A 12,795-nucleotide genomic window follows, 5' to 3' on the forward strand; every position below is an offset into this window, starting at 1 on the left:
GACACACACACACACAGACACACACACACAGACACAGACACAGGCGGCAGGTGTTTTGGCAACGCCCCCTGCAGTAATTGTATTTCTGGCTTGGGCGAGAGATTGATTTAGCTAATTAAACAGAATGTATGTGGAGACGTTTAGCTGCTGTCCCTGCTAACAAATGGCTATGCTAAACACCGAACGGCTGACGATGTCCAAAAACCCCACAACAAACACACAGAAACATCACACACAACAACAGCAACAACACGCTACGAGCTACAATTTCACAGCCTCTTCCACACTCAATAATTCCTGTAACTTCAAGCTTTTTAACCCAGGGTTAAGCAATGTTTCACACTTGCCATTCGTAAACCCAATGAATCGTGCTTCCAGTGGGATAAAGTGTGAAACAAAGCAGTATAACAGGACTTTTCAACAACCAACCAAACAATAAGAGAAGGTTTTGAGAATTTTGCATACCATTTTCAAGAAAAGATTACATTTAATAACTCTAAAATGTCATGTGATGTAACCATACAGTAGAAAATTAGTAAAAGACTCACCACATCTTTAAAAATAGTCCACAGTGATCCAGAATGACAGAAAGTGTTTAAAAAATAGACTGAGAAAAGCAACACAAAATAAATGCAAGATAAAACCACAAGTGATTTTCTTCAAAGCCATCTTTAATGTCATCTAGAAGCCATTTTTAAACAAGGTCACATGATTACATAGATCACATGAAAAAAATCAAAAATCACATGATCACAAAACAAACCACTGTACAGAAATAAAAACTAAAAATCAATAACAGATTTTCCTTAAAACTTCCATAAATACGAGTTTTCGCATTTTTTATTTATTTTTTTTTTCAAGCTGAAAATTATTTTTACAAATATCATTAATTAATAATACATAAATATTATTACATTTGGGGGTGGGCAGGGGGTCACAAAAGTTTCATGAATTTTCGATAAAACTGCTTCATTGGCTTTTTATCTAATAAATAATCACAAAATATTATGTAAAACTACCTCATGGAGGTTCCTTTTCAATTTTTCAATTTGTATTTATTTATTTTTATTGTTTTTTTTTTCATCATAATGATATCTGGACGGGTGTATCACCCTGACGTTTTTAACTTAACACCTTTAAAATCAGAAAATGGATTTTAATTTAGAAATTAAAAACATTTATCATATTGAAATCAGTGTGTTTATGAGTTGCACTAATATTTTTTTTTAAATGTATACGCTGTTAGCCACTGAACCTAGAACTGATTATCACACTTCAGTGTTTCAGCGATCACTCATTATTGGCCTTCATACTAAAATGCATTTATGAGAAATCTGGACTTTGGTAATTTAATATTACATGGATGTATTTGTTTAACAATACTATTCTCTTGTAAAGGGCAGAAACTTGACATTCTTTTTGAGTTTGTTTTTGCCAAATGAAGGCAACAATACAAGATAGCCGAATCGTTTCACACCAAGTTCTCTTGGAAATCCACAGCCTGGAGAAACAAAAGCCATCTCTGTTTATAAATCTCAGAGATATGTTGCTTTATCAGTCGGTGGAAAAGGGAGTCTTGGCACAGCACAGTGACCTTGATCTGAATGCAAACTACATCTTATCATACTGTTCGTAGACCTGCCCAAACGCCCTCACAAATGATGGCCTGTGAGAAACACACAAAAGCGGCCCTGTGAAGCGAGTCGCTCCGCAGTTCACATCGCCGCAATGCAGAGCCATTATTTAAAAGAGATAAAGACTTTCTCATTCAACTGTATCTGTCATGAGGAAGAATGAATGGGATACCCAGCCTATAGCCTGTTGGTTTGATAGATCAAGTCTACTTGAAGGGAAAACAAAATAACGTACTTCCCGCAGGCAACACTTTGCTCGCATTAGAAGTCGGGACCATCTACGAAAGTTAATCGAAGAGCCCATGTCTCCTCTCATAATGCAACAGTGAGACTTTATCAGTCCATCAAGCAACAAAATCAAATCAAACACAGACGCAAATGAGCCAACAAGTGTGGTCTAAACGCGAAGCCTCAAAGTGTGCCGACAAATAATCCAATGAGATCCATCCACAGGAAAACAGTCTACAGAGATTTAACGAATCGCAGGGATACAAAATAAACAGCCTGGTTGTAAAGAGCCCTTATCAGCGGTGTCTACCAATTTTTGCTTTAACTGGGTATTGAGTTGTAGGGGTGGGCGATATGACCAAAATCTTATATCAGGATATGACAATATCACGATAACAATATATATCACGATATATGTTTTTTTTAAAGGTTTTTATGATATTAAAATCTTTGATACCATAGAATTTTCATAATCCTTCTTACCAATGTCAATATCAAACTAATACAAGCCTAAAAAGAGATTTTCTCTCACTGTTGTTTGATTAATATGAATGGCAGGCAGAACGAACATTGGACAGCTTCCCGTTTAAGACCGAAGTCCAGATCCAATTTACCGTTACATATGCGCTTTCTTTTTCAGCGGTTTACTCTCTCTTAAGACCTAAATCACTGCGTTTATGAGGATACTTGCAAAGACGGGGATTCTGACGCATATAAGTGTGTTTATGTAATCGTTCAAAGCCAATAAAGCGGCAAAAAAATGCGTGCTCTTCTCACACAGAAACAGAGACGGCGCAAGCATATAGCTCTGTTGTTTGTGTTTCAACGGTTTAAAATTGGTTGTTTTAAAACTGCAGTGCTTAAAAACGCGTGTCCATGCTACAGATGTAGTCCCTCATTTAGGAACGAGCTCCTCGTCAAAAAAATGCGTGCTCCTCTCACACAGAAACAGAGACGGCGCAAGCATATAGCTCTGTTGTTTGTGTTTCAACGGTTTAAAATCGGTTGTTTTAAAACTGCAGTGCTTAAAAACGCGTGTCCATGCTACAGATGTAGTCCCTCGTTTAGGAACGAGCTCCTCGTTTTGTCCTGGCTGGTCATTCTCCACCTGGTTCTGTCTCCCCTTCATGCCCCGTGGTGGCGTGTAAAGATCACAGTCATCCAAATGATGAAAACGTATTACCGTAAACAATGTATTTTGCGACACCACGAAATGAACGATAGAGCACAATATGAAACGATAGACTTTTTATTTCGTCCATCCGATATACGTATATCGTCATATCGCACAGCCCTATTGTGTTAGTTTATAATAGTTGGGAAAATCAAATCAATCCAGTCACTTTTCTAAGGCTTGAGCTGATGCAAGCCAAATTTGGTTTAACTTGATTAAGATTTGTAGCAATAGTTGCAAAATATCCAGTCTAGGGCCAAAAATATGTGACTCTGTCTACATTTCTGAAATATGTTGTGGGGAAATACGTAACTTTTCAGGTGACACGTCCACAAAGAGGCGCTGTAAACAACATGTTTTTTTTTTCTCCATTGCAGATGTGGGTTTATTAAAAATGATTATGCATACATTTTTTCTAAATGATACTACATTGCTTGTAGCATGTTTCACTGCAGTGTAAAAGTAAAATGTCTAGTAAATGGCGCTAAATAGGCCTAAAAGTGTGCAGTCAAATAATCCATTGAGATCAGTCCATATGAAAACAATCTACACCCATTTAACGAAATGCGGGGATGAAAAATAAACAGCCTGTTTACAACGAGATGCAAAATACAATGGGAACAATGACATCTACCATGTTTCGCTTAAATGAGTATTGTGTTGGCTGACTTTTGTTGTATTGTTGATAATGTCAAACGGTGCAAATAGTTGTGAAAATCAAATCACTCCAGTAACTTTTGTAAGGTTTGGGCTGATGCAAGTCAAATTTGGTTAAACTTGATTAAGATTTGCAGGAATAGGAGCCCAGGTGTTGGAAATATGTCACTGTGCCTGAATTCAGTTGATGAAATACGTCACTTTGCAGGTGACATGTCCACAAGAGGTGCTGTAAGCAATATTATTTTCTCTCCATTAGGTTTATTAAACATCTCAGTTTCATTAAAAAAATGTGCATCAGATTAGGCCTATATTTTTGCAAAATTGTATTATGTTGCTTGCAGCACGTTTCATGGCAATTTCAGAATGAAATGTCCAAAGACTGGTGCTAAATAGCTAAACAATATTAAATTTTATCCGAAACCGTTAAATGTGACTGGCAACATATAATTACATTGGTAGTTCGTATTGTGGCAGCTCGGAAATTAAAAGTCTGGTGCTAAAAGTTAAATGCTATATCGCATTTGAAAACAACGTACCACCTACACTAAACCCTGTCTTAAACTTAACTGATAGTGTTAACAAAAGCAAATGTAAGATAAAAAAAAAACACATTTGCTGAACTAAACATGCCATTTTAACTTTCTTCAACAAGTCTTTAAGCTCTTTTAAAGTTTCACTCGTAGCTGAACATTTTTAATTGCAAATGCAAGGTTTTACCAGGTGCGCTATCAAGCAAGTTTACTTCATCAGAAAGCCACACATATGGAGCTGGATTTATGGTAAATGTATTAGTTTGTTTTGAGCTCATAACATAGTATCTGCCTCTGTAATCATGATTTGTCTGAAAAGAAATCAAATGTTGGCATTTTTCTGCCTCTAGTGTTTATTTCAGTTGGAAACTGAGCAGTGAATTGCATGTATAGTTACAATTTTGCAGAAATGTCACATATTTCCAATTAGCCTACGTGGAAAATATCTGAAAAAAATGATTGAAAAACTGCAACCTAAAATAGAAGCAGCAGCGAATTAACAGCCAATGAGACTGCTTCATATGGAAACACTCAACACCGCTTTAACGAATGGCAGGCCTCGGTGTCGCCCAGGCTGTGAATTAACCACCCGGTTATAAATTTCCTTCATTAGGGCACAAAACACATGGCGGCAAATGGGAAGGCGAAGTCCCTAAGGGGCCCTGTGGAGACGCACAAATTCATTTCAGATGCTCTGAGAAATCTGAACACATACAGGGAGAAAAAGCGCGATGCAGTGAGCGTTTTCAGGGCAACAGTTCAGCTGACAGGAAGACAAAACGAGAAAAGCAATATCTCACCTGCTCTTCAGAGGAGTAAATAGCAGATAGCTCTTACAAAGGAAACCCTCAACTCCCATTGCATCTGAAGTGACAATCTAACCGAGCTATTGGATCACTATAATAAACCGCTTTCAACATCTCAACCCGCACCTGCACAAGCACAGACGTACACAACCACACAGACACAAAAAAATGGAGATTGCATCATGTCTGGGATCACTCAACCTGTCGGATTTCGGTCACAGCGTGACACAACAAAACTAGAGCTGGACGACACTGCCTTTTGACAATATTCAATATATTTTGATATTTCTTTTAGATGAACTATCATTTCCACCATTGTTGCCAAGAATACTGAATTCAAAAAGTAAAAGCAGTCCCATACGGCAAAAAAAGCATGTTTTGTGACCAAAATATATGTTGTAAGCAGTGAATTCCAATGAAATATGTTTTTGAATTAGAAAATATATTTAGTTTCAACCTTAATATACCAAAATATATTTCAGGGGCAAGAAAATACATTTCCAATCTTACATTTAGGCTAAATGTGGAATAGCCTACTAGAGATCAAAACTAGATTTGTAATGATTGATTGATTGCAAGGTATGTACCTTGCTGAATTTAATTCAAATGTGTTATACACAAGAATTTTTCTTAAAATCTGCCAAATGTGAACATATTTTCTTGGATTGTATATAGGGCAAATATATTTTAAATGCTTTTTATTTATATACTGTATATATATATATATATATATATACACAAAGAAATGGCCAAAGTATTTTGGTAGAAAATATATTTACATAAATATATTTTTAAATATATTTTAGCAAATATGTTTTTGGCCATGTTTTGTATTTATATTTGATAATATAATTTGATAATATATTTTTGCTGTATGTGGTAAAACGCTGGGTCTCAATCATGAAACAAGATCAGAACTAATCTTTGAAGTTTTTTTTAATTTTTAGTAAAATGTGCTCATGAAGTGGTAAAATTGATTGGATATTATTCTTACATGAGCTGAAATGAAGCGTGACATTGCAAAGCATTTTTATCTGCCATTTTCCTTTCATTAATTTGTTAAATAAAGCAGCAATGTGATTAAAAACTGTGGAGACTGAGTCCGAATCAAGTCAAACGCTCCTCACAGTCAAGTGAGAAGAAAGAAGCCTCATTTGAAAGTGATTAGAGCTGATCCTCTTCAGGAAGTGAACTGTTCATAACACATCACATTCACTACGGCACTGTGATTTCTTTACTTACAATCACACTGCAATGACCAGAATCAGTATGTTCAGTTATTAATATCTGGAGCAAATGTAGATGTTCTTACTGATGGGAATGAGGGCGACACATTGTTTAATTCACAGCATACACTTCTCATGATTTATTTACAATACCACTTACTGTATATATATGCTTTGGGAATCTTGTGTCACTATTACACAGAAACATTTTATTGCATTATTTCTTTAAAACTGCATTTAAAACTAAAAGATGACACAATTTATAATCTGCACAGGCCTCTATAAAGTTCAACACCTAGCTATAGTATTAATACTACTAATATTTTCATTTATTTCTACTTGCAGTCATTTCTTATATTTCATGCAAAACCTGACAAACACACAGTATTTATGCAATCTCTCTCACACTTATGATGCATTGTTGTCACATTGTTTTTTATATATTTATTTTACTATAAGGTTCCAATACAATATTTAATAATAAGGTTCCATTAGTTAACTGCATTAGTTAACATGAACTAACAACGAAAATACTTCAAAAGCATTTATTGATCTTAGTGAATGTTAATTTTAGCATTTACTAATGCATTATTCAAATCAAAAGTGCATGTTATTATTAATGGACCCGAGTTAACATGAACTAGCAATGAATAGTTGTATTTTTATTAACTAATGTTAACAAATATTAATAAATGCTGTACAAATGGATTGCTCATTATTAATAAATGTTAGTAGATGCACTAACTAATGGAACCTAATTGAAAAGTCTTTATTTAAAAAGCCTTATAAGCTTTTAAAGTATTTTTTTGCATTTTAAATGCTACTCATGCTGTTATTGTGAATTTTCAAAACTATATAGTGACAATCATACAATTCACTGATCCACTGATATAGCCCATTACCAACTCTAATGCAATTTTTTACTGTTTTTCATTTTTAAAAATGCAATTACCACATATATAAGCATCACGCTATTCAAAGTAATTTAATTTTACATCGCCAGCAAAATCATGGTGAATGTATTATGAATATTTGATATATCGCCCAGCTGTAGGTCACACTGATAGCAGATCACACATTTGCAATTCAACCCCGTGACCCAATAGATATTGATTAATGTGTTTGGTTGATTTAATTTGAGACCAGTCGGGGTCAAAGGATCCTCTGTAATCAATCAAGCCTCTGAGGAGCTGCCGGGAATGCAGGAAAAATGAAGTGGAAGGTTTGGAGCGGGGGTTCATCAGCGAGGTGAGGCAGACATGAACAGGGTGACTGAACTAATCACATTTAGACAGAGCACAGGAAGCACATTTCCCAAAGCCCTCGGCCCGTATCGGGTGAATCCAGTCGGTATGTTGGCCGGCCGTGCTTTGTTTCTCAGACTTCATGAGAAAACTGTGTTTTCGGCTTAGTAAAGAACTTCTGGTGGTATTTAAATGACTAATGCTCTGTGAGAGCCGTAACCAGCAGACACTAGAGCAGACATGTGCTCGCCGCAGAGATGAGGTCAACGCTAAAACAAACACGCGCTCGCACACAGGCATTAGAGACGACAACGCGAAACATCCGCAAAGACAGGTTACGTTGTAAGCAAAGCTCAGGTTGACAAGCGCTGAGACCCACAGCATTACATGTGTCCCAGTGCGGCTCGGCTCTTCAGGGATGACATCAATGATCAGGACGCCAGACAGAGAGACGGCTCTGTTAGCACGCAAATGCATGGTTACATAGCTAGATGACAACTATAACGAGCAATGCCAAAGCACCGTAACATTGTTTATTATAGGCACACACTGCCATTATTCCATCTAGGGCTGGGAAAATAAATAGATGAGTCGAGAAATGATTCAGCATCGATTCTGCATCGCGATTCTTTCTCGAGTCGATTCTGAGCTTAGTTTTGAACAGCAGATGGCGCTGCATGCTTTAGAAACAGTCGTACTCTGCTTGTTTCCAAATCCTTACACACTTGAACCTAAAATGATCATTCATAAAGTTCGAAAAGGTTTAAGCGAGTTACAAGGGTGTTCACAGTGGGCTGTGTTTACATTAATCTCACATCATAAAAGCATTCTGAGCCGAGGTGAAATTACAGATTCAGCCGAACGCACAATCGCTCTTCAGCGCTCTTCTTCATGAGTGTTTGAGTGTGCGGATGAAAACTAGATAAGAGCGCCATCTGCTGTTAAAATCTAAGCTCAGAATCGATTCCAGAGAGAATCGCGATGCATTCGGAAGATCTCAGAATCGGTCCACGAATCGATTCTGCATCGGTTTATCGTCGCAGCCCTAATTCCATCTGCTGCTTTAGCTCAAGCTCTTTAAAGTTGGATGGATTCTGATTGGCTGTCAATGTTTTTATTGTTCATCAGCTGGAAAAAAAATTGCTCTGGAAGTGATTCCAATGATATTAATCCTCTGTGTCGTTATAGTTGTGGTGTGGATTTCCCTGTTCTCACACAATTAGGATGATTATTAAAAATGTATCGTTAAGGTCCTTTCACACAGAGTACGAAATTTTCATTCAAAATTTTTGCATGTTAAAAAAGAAATACAATCTCACATTGTGTCAATCAAATTTACACACTGACTTCGAAACTTTCATCTGTCATAAAAAAAAAAAAATCGGATCAGTTTCTATTTTCTGCGTCCGTTGCAAGCATTTTGATAGGAAAGGATGACGAATACGAAAAAGAAAAAGAAAAAACGCATACAAAAATTTCGGACTCAGTATCCAAGGACCTTTATAGTTATCATACTTTAAAGATAAATACATAACTAAAACTAACATCCACACCAACACAAGATAATGTTCTGATTATTATAATTTATCGGTAACTACAGAGTTATGTTTATTATTAAGCGCACACTGTGGCTTTAAATGCTCGAGGAAATGGATTCTGATTGGCTGTCAACGTTTTATCACTCATCAACTGGAAAAAAACACGCTGAAATCGATTCTGACTACGATATCGTTCCTCTGTGTCGTTATCGTTATCTGTTCCCTTTCATGGGAACTTCGAACTGCGACCTCTAGGGGTCGCTATGGGGAACGGTATACCCACGCCACCATGCTGAGGGGAGTGCATGTCGTTCCCTACTCAGGGAACCATGGTTACATAAGTAACCTGAGACGTCATGTGGACTAGAATCAGAATGATTAATAAAACTTCACAATTATAGTTATCATCCTTTAAAAATAGCTATAACGTTAACTATATCTGCATCCACACCATCGTACGTTAACGTTCTTTTTATTATAATCGCCCGCCGCACACCTTACGAAAATTAACCATGGTTTTATTACAAATTAAATCAAAAAAAAAAAAAAAAAAAAAGGGTTACTATAGTTATTCCTACAGCTATTAGGACCCCTTTTGTTTGTTTTGTTTTACTTTTACCTTATTTTAACATGGTTACTATAGTTAAACCATGGTAACCACCAAATGGTACAATACAAATGGTAATCAATACACCAAAAAAAAACATGATTAATACAGTTTTACTACAATAAAACCATGGTTAATTTTCGTAAGGCACAATATCGTTCCTCTGTGTTATCGTTATAGGTCTGTATTCTAGTAGAATTAAAATGATTATTAAAAAGTTAAAGTTATAGTTATTGCCCTTTGTGTCCTTTTTTTATTAAGCTAAATATTATCTATTTTATTGCTTTAGATTCAAGCCGAGAGCATGTCATCTTCCCTGCCTGGCAACTCTGTTTTATGAGGCAAAACGATGAGCCGGTAGCTAATATACCATACTGCTTTTTTAAGCCATCTGAGGGCCAGCTTCCGAATCGGACGCAGTTTGAAGGTTTGTTCGCTCTGGTTCTCCGAGGAGCAAGAACGTTCCGCTGAGAGCAAAGTTACTACATGAACGCTTCAGGCATCAATGCAGAACACATCGGCCCATTCACTCCCGCTCTTCTTCCTCTAGAATGTCAAGCAGTAGCTCTCCAAGGAAAGCAAGCGTTCAGGTGAGACTAACAGAGCGCTCCTAATGTCCCTTCAGAGGCTCCTGGAAAAGGCCAGCTCCATTATGCCTGAAGTATGGACATTTATGCCGTTTTCGAACAACAGAACACCTGCTGAAACTAATAGCGCGATGAACCCGCGGATCACAGAGGAACACAATCAGTTTTAAATGACATTTTCTCCACAGACTGCGTCAATTTGCATGGTTCGCCTTTGCGCAGCTGCGCGCGCTTCAGAGAAAACCATTCGGGTTTTATTCATCTTAATCCAATAAGTACTACAGGACGCTAAATTGAATCTTTATTACGTAATGAATGTATAAAAACAATAATCCAGTACCAATGTAGCGTAGAGCGTAAAAGGAGTGCGATTTATAAAAGGTGAGCGCAACGGAACCACATGCACATATAATGAAGCATTGCGGTGCAAGTACTTAAAACACTCCACATGATCTTTAACGGGAATTTAAAAACGCACACAGTTGGGTAACCAACCTTTGGAATACAAACCATGAGCCACTCAAGAATAGTCATGAGAATCATAGCCTATTTTTCTAACAATTATAGATTGGACAAGGACTTGGAAACGCGCGCAGAGGTGAATCATGTCCAGCGGGCGCACACCAGAAAACAGCACGCGTTTATAAAACAACAGCAAAGCGGCATCTGCGTGAATTTGGTTTTTAAGGAAATAATAGAGGACAGCGCACTGAAATCAGGCTGAACTTACCCGCGTCTCCGGGAAGCTTCTTGGTGATTGAGGGTCTTTTTGCGCACCGGGCGCACAGTCCGCTCACAATCAGTCTCTTTTATGCGATGAAAATCGTCCTTGCGCGCAGGAATAAATGACAATGCTCTGTTTGTCCAACGCAGCGACCTTCAATTCCCTTCTATCCTGTAAGGTTAACTCCAAACCGACGCTGTCGGGGTCATCAATGTCCTGATATCCGATTGTTTTACAGGAGCTTCTAAAAAAAAGGAATAAAAAGGCTCCTTGTTTGGATCCCCATCACCAGTCTGAGTGCCACCTCGGCACGCCGTGTCCCCATATCGCCCTTCTCCCAAAGAGATCAAACGTCGGGCAGCGGTGAATAAGTATGTACATCCAAAGTTCTCCAGCTGTATGTTAAAGCAGCGTGGCTGGTGAAGTCCAGGTGCAGCTCCGGTATAATGCGCCGATCTGCGCGCGGTCACAGTCCGAGCTCAGCGCACACACCGAGAGGAATGAGGGTTGAAAGAGGGTTGCCAGATATGCCCGCAAAACGACACGGGAGACGCGTCGAAAACAGCGGACAAGTTTATCTCTTTTTAATTGTCAATTCCATCTACCAAAACAAACAGAGTTATAATAGGTATGTAGCGAAGTACATGTTAGTTTAGTGGTTTAAGAATGTGTCTAAATTTGGAGTTTGGAATCGTCAGGCTACACTCTAAAAAATGCTGGGTTGTTTCAACCCAACTTTGGGTCAAATATGGACTAACCCAACTGTTGGGTTACATTTTTACATTAAATGTTTAACCCAAAAGTTGGGTTAGTCCATATTTGACACAAAGCTGGGTTGAAACAACCCAGCATTTTTTAGAGTGTACAAATGGACTCAAACAGGAATCCAAAAAATAGGCTTCTAGAATAACTGAAATGTGTATTTAGTCTAATTGTATATGTTTCATACAGGATTTCGGTTTGATTCCTTCATAATTTTACCCAAATATTGATAGACACTATAGTAGCATTCATTTGGGATTTGTGACAACAGATACTGTTATGTCTATGTGGACATCCGTCAATAATTTAGAGAACTACCAATTGATTTTAGACAGTTGAGGATTGTTTTATTGGAAATATGATGATACCTAAAGACCTTTTACTCATTAAGTGAAGAATTATCAGCTGTTTTGAGCTGGATGTACAAATTATACCACACTCTAAAAAATGCTGGGTTAAATATAACCCAGCGCTGTTTAGAGTGCATGCTCATGGTTAGTGAAAGGTAATAAATGAGATGACCAGCATCATGTCATTTTTCCTTTTACACCCTAATAAAACAGCAGCACTTGTATAAACATTATGTTTCTTCCTCAAGAAGAAAGTCAAAGACATTACTTTCACTACGCCAATCTGGCAACCCGCAAGATGTATAGACTCCAATGAAAAGTCTAGAGCTCCCCCTGGCAGCACAAATTAAATACTTTCTCTCTTTCTCTCCCTCTATACTCGCACTGAAAAACATTTCCCACAACAGAACATTAGCTTACAGTATTTTAAAGAGTGCATCATCTCACTGGCCCGCTGACTCTCAAATTAGCTTTTACAGTAAACATGCCTCAGTCTTTAATCCTCATTATTACAGCTCTCATTCATAAAAGAGCCAGCTGAGATCTGAGATTACCTGCAGGGATACATTCAGTGTTTTGCTCAAATGCAGAGGGGAAATGTGTCACAGTATGAGAGCACAGCATAAATCCACTTAATATGACAGATTAATAAACAACTAAAATATTTGTGTTTTTAAAGCAAGAAATTACAAGCTTGGGCCTTTCTTTCTCCCTTCCTGTAATAG

At 37.5% G+C, this 12,795-nt stretch overlaps 1 protein-coding gene across 1 annotated transcript in view; it reads right to left on the reverse strand.

Annotated features, from left to right (window-relative positions):
• The window catches only part of LOC107702711 (adhesion G protein-coupled receptor L3-like), a 135,472-nt gene extending 124,008 nt beyond the window's left edge, over positions 1-11,464 (reverse strand). The window contains exon 1 of the mRNA XM_016505110.1: positions 10,965-11,464. The gene's annotated coding sequence lies outside the window, so the exon portion shown is untranslated. The remainder of the gene's footprint in view (positions 1-10,964) is intronic.
• Positions 11,465-12,795: the final 1,331 nt, after the last annotated feature.

The sequence above is a fragment of the Sinocyclocheilus anshuiensis genome, unplaced genomic scaffold, assembly GCF_001515605.1.
Source record: "Sinocyclocheilus anshuiensis isolate Anshui unplaced genomic scaffold, SAMN03320099.WGS_v1.1 scaffold1810, whole genome shotgun sequence".
In the NCBI taxonomy this organism is placed as follows: domain Eukaryota; kingdom Metazoa; phylum Chordata; class Actinopteri; order Cypriniformes; family Cyprinidae; genus Sinocyclocheilus; species Sinocyclocheilus anshuiensis.